Source organism: Phyllobates terribilis, unplaced genomic scaffold, assembly GCF_046119375.1.
Source record: "Phyllobates terribilis strain yellow unplaced genomic scaffold, ASM4611937v1 Scaffold_7__3_contigs__length_470593459, whole genome shotgun sequence".
In the NCBI taxonomy this organism is placed as follows: Eukaryota; Metazoa; Chordata; class Amphibia; order Anura; family Dendrobatidae; genus Phyllobates; species Phyllobates terribilis.
This window is the reverse complement of record NW_027362767.1, coordinates 259,169,420-259,182,431: the sequence shown is the minus strand read 5'-3', so window position 1 is coordinate 259,182,431 and position 13,012 is coordinate 259,169,420.

The following is a 13,012-nucleotide window of genomic DNA, read 5'->3' as shown; positions in this document are numbered from 1 at the left end:
ATATTATATTTATGGATGTTGTTCTGGAGCTGATAATAGATGAAGGAACGCGGCCAAGTAATAATGAAACACACACCCGAGTGTGAACGACGCCTAAATCCCAGGAAACACAAGTCCTAGAATCTTGAAATTATATTCTATCAATTCCTAGAAGGCCCTGATCTGACTAAGGAAAGGGCCTAGGACTGTGAGTTGTTTTTGGGCCACTTAGGGGTTAACAAAGTGCAGGAAAATAATGGGGCTGCCCTTAGGGGTAAGGTATGAAGGAGTTATGAGAGGGGAAAAGGGCGCCAACCTGACATTGAAGAGACCACCCACCTTCACTTCTGTTATAAACGTATGTGTGTGTGTATGTGTATATATATATATATATATATATATATATATATATATATATATATATATATATATATATATAATTTTCCAAAAGCCAAATCCTTATATCCATCACGGAGTTGGGAGACCCCCATACATATCATATGGTTGACTGGTCCTGCCAAAACAAGCAGGTTTGGCCAAGTTTTCTCTGTGTATGGAGGCCTAATGAATGGCCACATGGTGAAATGTCATGTTGCTTCCTAAGCACGTGGTTGTTACCGGTGAAGGTTTCAGCAGCACAGAATGCAGATTAACAACTGGCAACTGGATGATCCAGGAAGAAACATCAAGTGCTCTCCATGGGGCCCTTTGAGGCTGATTACTGGGGGCCATTGAGTAGCAGAGATAAAAAATTCTAATCGCCAGTAGGTTTATGCAAGACAGCAGCAATATTACATAGGACTATAATAATCTCACCGTGTGATTACCTTCATCTCTTCTAGAATTTTGCAGCCTCGATGCCGCAGCCTCTTTCCAGATAACGGGTGGATGTTTCCAGTCTGAGAATATCATCTGCGGGACTGTTCAGTAGTAAATGGTTCTTCTCCAGTATTCCTGATTAGTTTCATCAGCATCACAACCCTGATCACTGGTTATAGCAGGTCACCCCCAAGAACTACTTATACTCGTTATATCAACTGCCAAGAACATCTGACAATCCAGAGATCCCAAAAGGCTTATTAGAAATCACAGTGGTAAGAGTAAGTGGAGTCTCTGTAGGTTGGGAGAGTCATGGATCTGACTCTATTTAGACCTCTACCTCCAACCTAGGACTTGCCAGCTGCAAATCCTAAGCTGCTCTGCTAGAAATTATAGCCCTGTAACAGCTGAGGAGCCTTAGTTAGGATTCCACTTTAAGTGTTTTATTTTTTTGCTGACATTTTTTATTTTATAGGATCTCTGTATAGCTTGTGCTATATAACATTGTCTGTCTGTGGGCTTTCCTACCAGCTGACAGGGAAAAGAGGACGTCCCCTTTCTTTTCCACTCCCTTTTGGCACATACGTTTATATTTCACTCATCATTAACATGCAGCAGAGATGTGACATGTATGAACATTGCTACCATCAAGCTTCTGCATATACTAAACATTCACTAGGGGGCAGTATAGGCCTGATTATACTGTACTGTACTGCTTTGCTCCACTTTCGTGTTGATATCTTTGTAGTGGAAAGTAATTTTTATGGGGTTTTTATAGGCTTGCCTCTGACAAAGTATTGTGTCTTATCCATTAAAATAGGATAAGTATATGATACCTGCTGGCACGTATCTGCCCATGCAACATCACCACCGCTGCTCATCTCCGTATGTGAAAGTGAGTGGTGCCAAACAATGAGCGTCCGTAAGAGTAGGGGTCTTGAAAACATGCTGAAGCTAGTATATTTTACCTACAGTCCACACTTCTTTAGGGCTCTGATCACATCACATTGTAGCCCTACATTAAGTATATACACTGTTAAAAAAAATATAGGGGACACTTAAACAACAGAATATGACTCCAAGTAAATCAAACTTCTGTGAAATCAAACTGTCCACTTAGGAAGCAACACTGATTGACAATCAATTTCACATGCTGTTGTGCAAATGGAATAGACAATAGATGGAAATTATTGGTAATTATCAAGACACACTCAATAAAGGAGTGGTTCTGCAGGTGGGGACCACAGACCACATCTCAGTACCAATGCTTTCTGGCTGATGTTTTGGTCACTTTTGAATGTTGGTTGTGCTTTCACACTCGTGGTAGCATGAGACAGACTCTACAACCCACAGAAGTTGCTCAGGTAGTGTAGCTCATCCAGGATGGCACATCAATGCGAGCTGTGGCAAGAAGGTTTGCTGTGTCTGTCAGCGTAGTGTCCAGAGGCTGGAGGCGCTACCAGGAGACAGGCCAGTACACCAGGAGAAATGGAGGGGGCCGTAGGAGGGCAACAACCCAGCAGCAGGACCGCTACCTCCGCCTTTGTGCAAGGAGGAACAGGAGGAGCACAGCCTGAGCCCTGCAAAATGATCTCCAGCAGGCCACAAATGTGCATGTGTCTGCACAAACGGTTAGAAACCGATTCCATGAGGGTGGTATGAGGGCCCGACATCCACAGATGGGGGCTGTGCTCACAGCCCAACACCGTGCAGGACGCTTGGTATTTGCCACAGAACACCAGGATTGGCAAAGTCGCCACTGGCGCCCTGTGCTCTTCATGGATGAGAGCAGGTTCACACTGAGCACATGTGACAGAGTGTGGAGACGCCATGGAGAACGATCTGCTGCCTGCAACATCCTTCAGCATGACCGGTTTGGCAGTGGGTCAGTAATGGTGTGGGGTGGCATTTCTTTGGAGGGCCGCACAGCCCTCCATGTGGTCGCCAGAGGTAGCCTGACTGCCATTAGATACCGAGATGAGATCCTCAGACCCCTTGTGAGACCATATGCTGGTGCGGTTGGCCCTGGGTTCCTCCTAATGCAGGACAATGCCAGACCTCATGTGGCTGGAGTGTGTCAGCAGTTCCTGCAAGATGAAGGCGTTGAAGCTATGGACTGGCCCGCCCGTTCCCCAGACCTGAATCCGATTGAGCACATCTGGGACATCATGTCTCGCTCCATCCACCAACGTCACGTTGCACCACAGGCTGTCCAGGAGTTGACGGATGCTTTAGTCCAGGTCTGGGAGGAGATCCCACAGGAGACCATCCACAACCTCATCAGGAGCATGCCCAGGCGTTGTAGGGAGGTCATACAGGCACGTGGAGGCCGCACACAATACTGAGCCTCATTTTGACTTGTTTTAAGGACATTACATCAAAGTTGGATCAGCCTGTAGTGTGTTTTTCCACTTTAATTTTGTGGGTGACTCCAAATCCAGGCCTCCATTGGTTAATAAATTTGATTTCCGTTGATTATTTTTGTGTGATTTTGTTGTCAGCACATTCAACTTTGTACAGAACAAAGTTTTCAATGAGAATATTTCATTCATTCAGATCTAGGATGTGTTATTTCAGTGTTCCCTTTATTTTTTTGAGCAGTGTACATTGAGAAATGCTCAGTGATTGTACTCCAATGTAGCTAAAGTGTTACATTCACCCAACACAGGGTAAAAGCCTGTCTTTTTGGACCAATATATGGCTGTACACTTTTTTTTTATTTCCGTAAACTGACCACTACGACACTCAACAATTTTATAAGAGGTGACCTGACCATTTTCTGGCATCTTCAGCTTGGAAGATGCCACAAATTAAGTACAGAAGTGTATGGGGAGTCCAAAAAGACAGACGGAAGAAATCTGGCCTCTTTTGTAGTGTTTTAAAAGCAGCACAAAAACATTGATGTTTCCTGAAGTATCTTCCACTTAAACAACTCTTCATTTACACATACCTTTATCTAGCAAAAAAACCCGTCAGTAGCGCACAGTAGACGTGGGATCACTCTGTCAGAGGTATATGTTGTGCAGTACTTTCAATGTACAGTATAACACAAGTGTGTACATCCCTCACATTTTTTTAAAATAATTTATTATATTTTTTTCATGGGACTGAAGATATGCCACTTTGATACAATATAAAGTAGTCAGTGTACAGCTGGTATAACAGAGTAAAGCTTGTATACACTAAAATATGCCCTCTAAATATCTCAACACATAACCATTAATGTCTAAACCGCTGGCAACAAAAGTGCGTACATCCCTGAGTGAAAATGGACAAATTGTGCCCAATTAGCCATTTTCCCTCCCCGGTGTCATGTGACTCATTTGTGTTACAAGGTCTCAGGTGTGAATGGGGAGCAGGTGTGTTAAATTTGGTGTTATCACTCTCAAATTCTCTCATACTGGTCACTGGAAGTTCAACATGGCTCCACATGGCAAAGAACGCTCTGAAGATCTGAAAAAAAGAATTGTTGCTCTACATAAAGATGGTCTAGGCTATAAGAAGATCGCTGACACCCTGACACTGAGCTGCAGCATGGTGGCCAAGACCATACAGCGGTTTAACAAGACAGGTTCCACTCAGCACAGGCCTCGGCATAGTCGACCAAGGAAGCTGAGTGCACATGCTCAGCGTTATAGCCAAAGGTTGTCTTTTCACAATAGATGTCTGAGTGCTGCCAGCATTGCTGCAGAGGTTAACCCCTTAAGCCCCGCGGGTGGTTTGCACGTTAATGACCGGGCCAATTTTTACAATTCTGACCACTGTCACTTTATGAGGTAATTACTCTGGAACGCTTCAACGGATCACCCTGATTCTGAGATTGTTTTTTCGTGACATGTTGTACTTCATGATTGTGGAAAAATTTCTTCGATATCACTTGCGTTTATTTGTGAAAAAAACGGAAATTTGGCGAAAATTTTGAAAATTTTGCAATTTTCAAAATTTGAATTTTTAAGCCCTGAAATCAGAGCGATATGTCACACAAAAGAGTTAATAAATAACATTTCCCACATGTCTACTTTACATCAGCACAATTTTGGAACCAAAATTTTTTTTTGTTAGGGAGCTATAAGGGTTAAAAGTTGACCAGCGATTTCTCATTTTTCCAACAAAATTTACAAAACCATTTTTTTAGGGACCACATCACATTTGAAGTCACTTTGAGAGGTCTTTATGACAGAAAATACCCAAAAGTGACACCATTCTAAAAACTGCACCCCTCAAGGTGCTCAAAACCACATTCAAGAACTTTATTAACCCTTCAGGTGCTTCATAGGAATTTTTTGAATGTGGAAGAAAAAAATGAACATTTAACTTTTTTCACAAAAATGTTACTTTAGACCCAATTTTTTTTATTTTCACAGGGGTAACAAGAAAAAATGGACCGCAAAATTTGTTGTGCAATTTCCCCTGGGCACGCAGATACCCAATATTTGGGGAAAAAACACTGTTTGGGCGCACTGTAGGGCTCGGAAGGGAAGGAGCGCCATTTGACTTTTTGATTGTAAAATTTGCTTGAATAATTAGCGGACACCATGTTGCGTTTAGAGAGCCCCTGTGTGCCCAAACATTGGAGCTCCCCCACAAGTGACCCCATTTTGGAAACTAGACCCCCCAAGGCACCTATCTAGATGCATAGTGAGCAGTTGCAACCCCCAGGTGCTTCACAAATTGATTCGTAAAAATGAAAAAGTGAAAAAAAAAACACTTTTTCATTGTTACGAATCAATTTGTGAAGCACCTGGGGGTTCCAACTGCTCACTATGCATCTAGATAGGTGCCTTGGGGGGTCTAGTTTCCAAAATGGGGTCACTTGTGGGGGAGTTCCAATGTTTGGGCACACAGGGACTCTCTAAATGCAACATGGTATCCGCTAACAAATTGAATGGAAAATCGGCTCAAATTGTTAGCGGACACCACATTGCGTTTGGAGAGCCCCTCTGTGCCCAAACTTTGGAGCTCCCCCACAAGTGACCCCATTTTGGAAACTAGACCCCCCAAGGCACCTTTCTAGATGCATAGTGAGCACTTGGAACCCCCAGGTGCTTCACAAATTGATTCGTAATAATGAAAAAGTGAAAAAAAAAACACTTTTTCATTTTTACGAATCAATTTGTGAAGCACCTAGGGGTTCCAAGTGCTCACTATGAATCTAGATAGGTGCCTTGGGGGGTCTAGTTTCCAAAATGGGGTCACTTGTGGGGGAGCTCCAATGTTTGGGCACACAGGGACTCTCTAAATGCAACATGGTATCCGCTAACAAATTGAATGGAAAATCGGCTCAAATTGTTAGCGGACACCACATTGCGTTTGGAGAGCCCCTCTGTGCCCAAACTTTGGAGCTCCCCCACAAGTGACCCCATTTTGGAAACTAGACCCCCCAAGGCACCTTTCTAGATGCATAGTGAGCACTTGGAACCCCCGGGTGCTTCACAAATTGATTCGTAATAATGAAAAAGTGAAAAAAAACACTTTTTCATTTTTATGAATCAATTTGTGAAGCACCTGGGGTTCCAAGTGCTCACTATGAATCTAGATAGGTGCCTTGGGGGGTCTAGTTTCCAAAATGGGGTCACTTGTGGGGGAGCTCCAATGTTTGGGCACACAGGGACTCTCCAAATGCAACATGATATCCGCTAACAATTTGAGCCGACAATTTGTTAGCGGATATCATGTTGCATTTGGAGAGTCCCTGTGTGCCCAAACATTGGAGCTCCCCCACAAGTGACCCCATTTTGGAAATTAGACCCCCCAAGGCACCTATCTAGATTCATAGTGAGCACTTGGAACCCCAGGTGCTTCACAAATTGATTCATAAAAATGAAAATGTTTTTTTTCTTCACTTTTTCATTATTACGAATCAATTTGTGAAGCACCTGGGGGTTCCAAGTGCTCACTATGCATCTAGAAAGGTGCCTTGGGGGGTCTAGTTTCCAAAATGGGGTCACTTGTGGGGGAGCTCCAAAGTTTGGGCACAGAGGGGCTCTCCAAACGCAATGTGGTGTCCGCTAACAATTTGAGCCGATTTTCCATTCAATTTGTTAGCGGATACCATGTTGCATTTAGAGAGTCCCTGCGTGCCCAAACATTGGAGCTCCCCCACAAGTGACCCCATTTTGGAAACTAGACCCCCCAAGGCACCTATCTAGATTCATAGTGAGCACTTGGAACCCCAGGTGCTTCACAAATTGATTCATAAAAATGAAAAAGTGTTTTTTTTTTCACTTTTTCATTTTTACAAATCAATTTGTGAAGCACTTGGGGATTCCAAGTGCTCACTATGCATCTAGATAGGTGCCTTGGGGGGTCTAGTTTCCAAAATGGGGTCACTTGTGGGGGAGCTCCAATGTTTGGGCACACAGGGGCTCTCCAAACGCAACATGGCGTCCGCTAACAATTTGAGCCGATTTTCCATTCAATTTGTTAGCGGACACCATGTCGCGTTTGGAGAGCCCGTGATGTGCCTAAACAGTGGAGCTCCCCCACAAGTGTCCAAACTATACCCCTCAAGGATTTTATTAAGGTGTATAGTGAACATTTTGAACCCAGAGGTACGGCACAGAATTTGTTTACATTAGGTCATCATATTGCTCCTGCTCTACTCCCCTCTTATCTCCTCCTCCCACAACCGTATACAAGATTTCTCCCGTGCTTCCGCCCTACTCTGGAACTCTCTACCCCAACGTATCAGACTCTCGCCTACCGTGGAAACCTTCAAAAGGAACCTGAAGACCCGCCTCTTCCGACAAGCCTACAACCTGCAGTAACCACCGCTCCACCATACCGCTGCATGACCAGCTCTACCCTCACCTACTTTATCCTCACCCATCCCTCGTAGATTGTGAGCCCTCGCGGGCAGGGTCCTCGCTCCGCCTGTACCAGTCGCTGTCACATTGTGTTCATGATTATTGAAATTGTTCTTGTATTATACCCCCTTTTTCACATGTAAAGCGCCATGGAATAAATGGCGCTATAATAATAAATAATAATAATATTGAATAAGTTGTCATTATTCTTGAGCGCAAGTGCTCGCTACTTGAGTTTGCATCGGGTACTCAGGTATGCACCATGTACAGCGTGTGCTCGAGTGACATGCTCGAGTCCCTGCTCCGCATGTTTCACGGTTATTAGACACCCAAAAAAAAACATGCGGGGATCGCTCGTGCATGGCAGGCAATCCCCGTAAAGTTTTTTGGCCGCGAAGCATATGGGGCAGAGACTCGAGCATGTCACTCAAATACCCACGATACTCAATGCATACCAGAGCACCCGATGCAAACTCAAGTAGCGAGCACTTGCTCTCAACACTAGTCGCCATATCGTCATCTTTTTCTCTTACTTTTGAAAAAAATCCCAACCCCAGCCTTAACCCTAGCCCCAGCACAACCCTAGCCCCAAACCCAGCCCTAACCCTAGCCCAATCCTAACCCAAGAGTTTATTTTTGATTCCGTTCCTTGTGTGGTATAAGTGATTAGACGACTTTATTCTTCGGGTCGGTGTGATTACAGCAATGCCAGAATCATATGGGGTTTTTATGACTGACAGCTGTCACACACTAAAAGACGCATTTTTTGTAAAATCTAGTTTTTGCATCGCCATATTTTGAGAGCTATAATTTTTCCAGATTTTGGCAGACAGTCATGTGATGGCTCGTTTTTTGCGGGATGACTTGACGTTGTTATTGGTGCCATTTTCAGGCACGTGACATTTTTTGATCGCTTTCTATTCCGATTTTTGGGAGGCAGAATAAACAAAAACCAACAATTCAGGAATTGTTTTTTTTTTTTTTTTTTTATTCTGTTCCGCGTGTGGTAAAATTGATGAGGTATCTTTATTCTTCGGGTCAGTACGTTTACAGCGGTACCACATTTGTATCATTTTTCTATGTTTTGGCGCTTATACACAATAAAAGCTATTTTATAGAAAAAAATATTTTTTAGTATCGCTGTATTCTGAGAGCTATAACTTTTTTATTTTTCGGCTGATGGAGCTGTATGGCGGCTTGTTTTTTGCGGGACGAGATGACGTTTTCAGCGGTATCATTTTTATTTATATGCGTCTTTTTGATCACGTGTTATTCCACTTTTTGTTTGGCGGTATGGTGATAAAGCATTGTTTTTTGCTTCGTTTTTTTTTTTTTTTTTTTTACCGTGTTCACTGAAGGGGTTAACAGTGGGACACTTTTACAGGTCAGGTTGTTCCGGACGCGGCAATACCAAATATGTGTACTTTTATTGTTTTTTTTTTATTTTTTTTATAATAATATTTATTGATGGGTACATTATATTTTTATTTTTGGTGTATTATTTTTTTTATTTTTTTATAATATTTTTGCACATTTTTTTTTTTTTTCCACTTTCACACAGTTTATACACTTTATTACTTTGTCCCACTCTGGGACTTTCACTTTTTTTTTTCTGATCGCCTGCATGGCACAGGAATGGAGCACCATCCCTATGCCATGAAGGCTGTCAGAAGTGCACAGTGTGAAGATTGCTTGGAGATGCACTGCGCATGTCCAAGCAATCTTCCTGCTCTCTGGTGACCCGGATGTTGTCATGACGACATCGGGTCGTCATGGCAACACCCGGGAAGCCTTTGCAGACTGCGCTGGAAGCCGGAAGAGGAGGTGAGTATCGGCAATCACCTCCCCTTGCCCCCGCAATGCCGCGATCGACTTCGATCGCAGCATCGCGGGGGTTAATGTGCTGGGAGCGGTGTAGGACCGCTCCCTGCACATAGTACCGGGTGTCAGCTGTGACAATCAGCTGATACCCGGCGGCGATCGCGCCCGCACAGCCTGTGTGCGCGCGCGATCGCGATGACGTACTAATACGGGTCTGGCTCTTAAGTACCAGGGCACAGACGCGTATTAGTACGTCAGATGTTATTAAGGGGTTAAAGAGGTGGGGGGTCAGCCTGTCAGTGCTCAGACCACACTCCACCATACACTGCATCAAATTGGTCTGCATGGTTGTCATCCCAGAAGGAAGCCTTTTCTAAAGATGATGCGCAAGAAAGCCCGAAAACACTTTACTGAAGACAAGCAGACTAGACATGGATTACTGCAACCATGTCCTGTGGTCTAATGAGACCAAAATAAACTTATTAGGTTCACATGGTGTCAAGCGAGTGTGGTGGCAACCAGGTGAGGAGTACAGAAGACAAGTGTGTCTTGCCTACAGTCAAGCATGGTGATGGGAGAGTCATGGTTTGGGGTTCCATGAATGCTACCGGATGTGGGGAGCTACGGTTCATTGAGGGAACCATTAATGCCAACATGTACTGTTACATACTGAAGCAGAGCATGATCCCCTCCCTTCTCAAACTGGGCCGCAGGGCAATATTCCAACATGATAACAACCCCAAACACACCTCCAAGATGACCACTGCCTTGTTAAAGAAACTGAGGGTAAAGGTGATGGACTGGCCAAGCATGTCTCCAGACCTAAACCCTATTGAGCATTTGTGGGGCGTCTTCAAATGAAAGGTGGAGGAGCGCAAGGTCTCTAACATCTACCAGCTCCGTGATGTCGTCATGGAGGAGTGGAGGAGGATTCCAGTGGCAACCTGTGAAGCTCTAGTGAACTCCATGCCCAAGAGAGTTAAGGCAGCGCTTGAAAATAATGGTGGGCACACATGATATTGACAATTTGGCCATTTACACTTAGGGCTGTAGTCACTTTTGTTGCCAGTGGTTTAGACTTTAATGGCTGTGTTTCTAAAATATTCCAGTTTTATATATTGATCAATCATTTGTAGTAGCTATATATTTGTAGAAGCACAATAAGATATGTAATAGAGGACAACAAGAGTCCATGCTACTAGTAAAATATCACATTTTATTGATTTTACATTAAAAAGTATAACAAGAAAGAACAAGAGAGAATGGGCAGCTTTACCATCTGAGAAATTAAAGAACCTCATCCACAACTACCACAAAAGACTTCAAGCTGTCACTGATGTTAGAGGGGGCAATACACGGTATTAAGAGCTGGGGTATGGGAACTTTTGATCGGGGTCATTTGGATGTTTTTGGTTGTCATTAAGATTTAAAAAGAGAAAGTAGTTTGACAATAAATGTCTTCACCCAACCAATAACCATGAGTGGAGAAAAAGTTTTTTTGTTATCATTCATATTCTCTGAAACAAGGCGAAGAAAGGAAAAATTCTGCCGGGTATGTAAACTTTTCAGCACAACTGTATATAAATAATGACAGATGCAAAAGATCCTGGAAAAATAAGGCCAGAAATGCTGCCAAGATGGAATAATAAGTGCATGCAAAAAAAGAGAATAATCTAATAATTATATGACATGATTGATGCATGTCCCATCATAAAGCAATGGCATTTATGTGTATAACCAATAGTAATATAATGAAGGATATTCCCTGTATTATCCAGCGATATTCAAAGCAAGACACTGATAATTAGCTGCCTATTGCAAAGAGGTAAAGACATGTGTGGCACCCCAGGGGTCTGGTTTCCACAGTAACAGCAATGTTATGTCTAAGAGCAGGTGGGAGGTCTCTTGGTCAGGAATCCTATGCATGCCACACCTCCTGCCCAGTCCTGGGAGGGGAAGGACTTCCCCTATATAAAACTGGGGCTGAGGCAGGGTTAGTGAGTAGAGAAGAAGTAGAGACAGAGAAAAGAAGCAAATATAGGAACAGAACATCAGGAGCTCTGTGGGAGCAGTGTTACAAGGAGTCAGGGGCTGGCAGCTGCAGAGCTCGCCCTGACTGAGAAGATTTCTTACCGGACCCGGAGTCCGAGGCTGTGGGGACTAACTCCTACCCAGCAGCAGAATCCGTCAGGCAGGGGATTCCAGGTCCTCTGGCCAAGAAACCCGAAGGCACGGTCACACGCATGGGACCAGCACCGCCGTCGTGGAGCGGAAGCTACTAGAAGGCCCCGAGTCACCGGCCATACGGGTGAGCACCACACGGCACACTCAGGGACGTGGGCTACTTTTACCCGCCTCTAGCAAGGTAGCCAGAAGAGTACAGTTAGTTTGGGAGGCCTACAACTCCGCCTGGCCAGGGGAGATCCCATCTGCTCAAGGACTGACCAGGCCCCAATCGCTAGCCAGTACTCCGGGAGGGTCTATCTTTGTCACCAGTAAAGACCCTGAACTACACCGTACCGTCTCCGAGTGGTTCCTGCTACCCCCATCGTCCACGTCGGCTGCCCTGAGGCCATACCCCTCCCGTTGGGGGTTATACTATCACGCTGCACAATCCTACCACCGGCCTCAGCGGTCTGCCCTGCAGCGGCAGCTCCATAGCTGCATTCAATGGGTGGCGTAGTCGTCCAACATCTACCGCTAATACAGCGCCACTTAGTCTGACTCCCTGGGCACGGACCGGGTCACCGCCACGAGACTACTACCCTCAACAGATCCGGCTCCGGGTAAGCTCCCGCGTGCGCAACGCTGCGCGACACAGGCCCAGGGGTGCGTCACATGCATCTGTATCATTTAAGAAAGAAGTACAAATAACACTCTATTTGCAATGCTTAATTAAATAAGAAAAGGTAAGTACCCATTGCTTAAAACCAGGCAGCACGTCCTCTTTTTGTATGCACTTATTTTTGCATCTTGGCAGCATTTCTGGACCTATTTTTCAGGGATCTTTTCACTGTAACGGCAAGTGTGCCCACTTGCTTTTGTCATTATTGATATATGTTCTCTTTTGTTCTACTTTTTAATGTGAAATAAATCAAATTTGATATTTTATTAGTAGCATAAACGCTTGTTCTCCTCTATTACATTAATGTCTGTGTGTTGAGTTATTTAGAGGGCACAACAAATTTACACTGTTACACAAGCTGTACACTGACTACTTTACATTGTGTCAAAGTGTCATATCTTCAGTGTTGTCTTATAAAAATACATAATAAAATGCTTACAAAAATGTGAAGAGTGTACTCACTTTTGTGTTATACTGCATATAGCTGATGGAAGGCTAAGGCATTGTGTGAACAGGGCATATACTTAATTTCCTTTTGGCTCCTATTTGATCACCCAGTAGCTTATACTAACCACCTTGTTAAAGTGTCAGAAGAATAGGAATAAAGTTTTGTAAACAGGTCAGTGTTTGGGTAATAGAATTAATTATGTCATTTAAATCCCAGGAAGTAGTAAAACTCTTATTTCAAGGTTAGCAAATTGGCCTTCGAATGTGAACCCCATCCTAATCCCTCCTACATGAT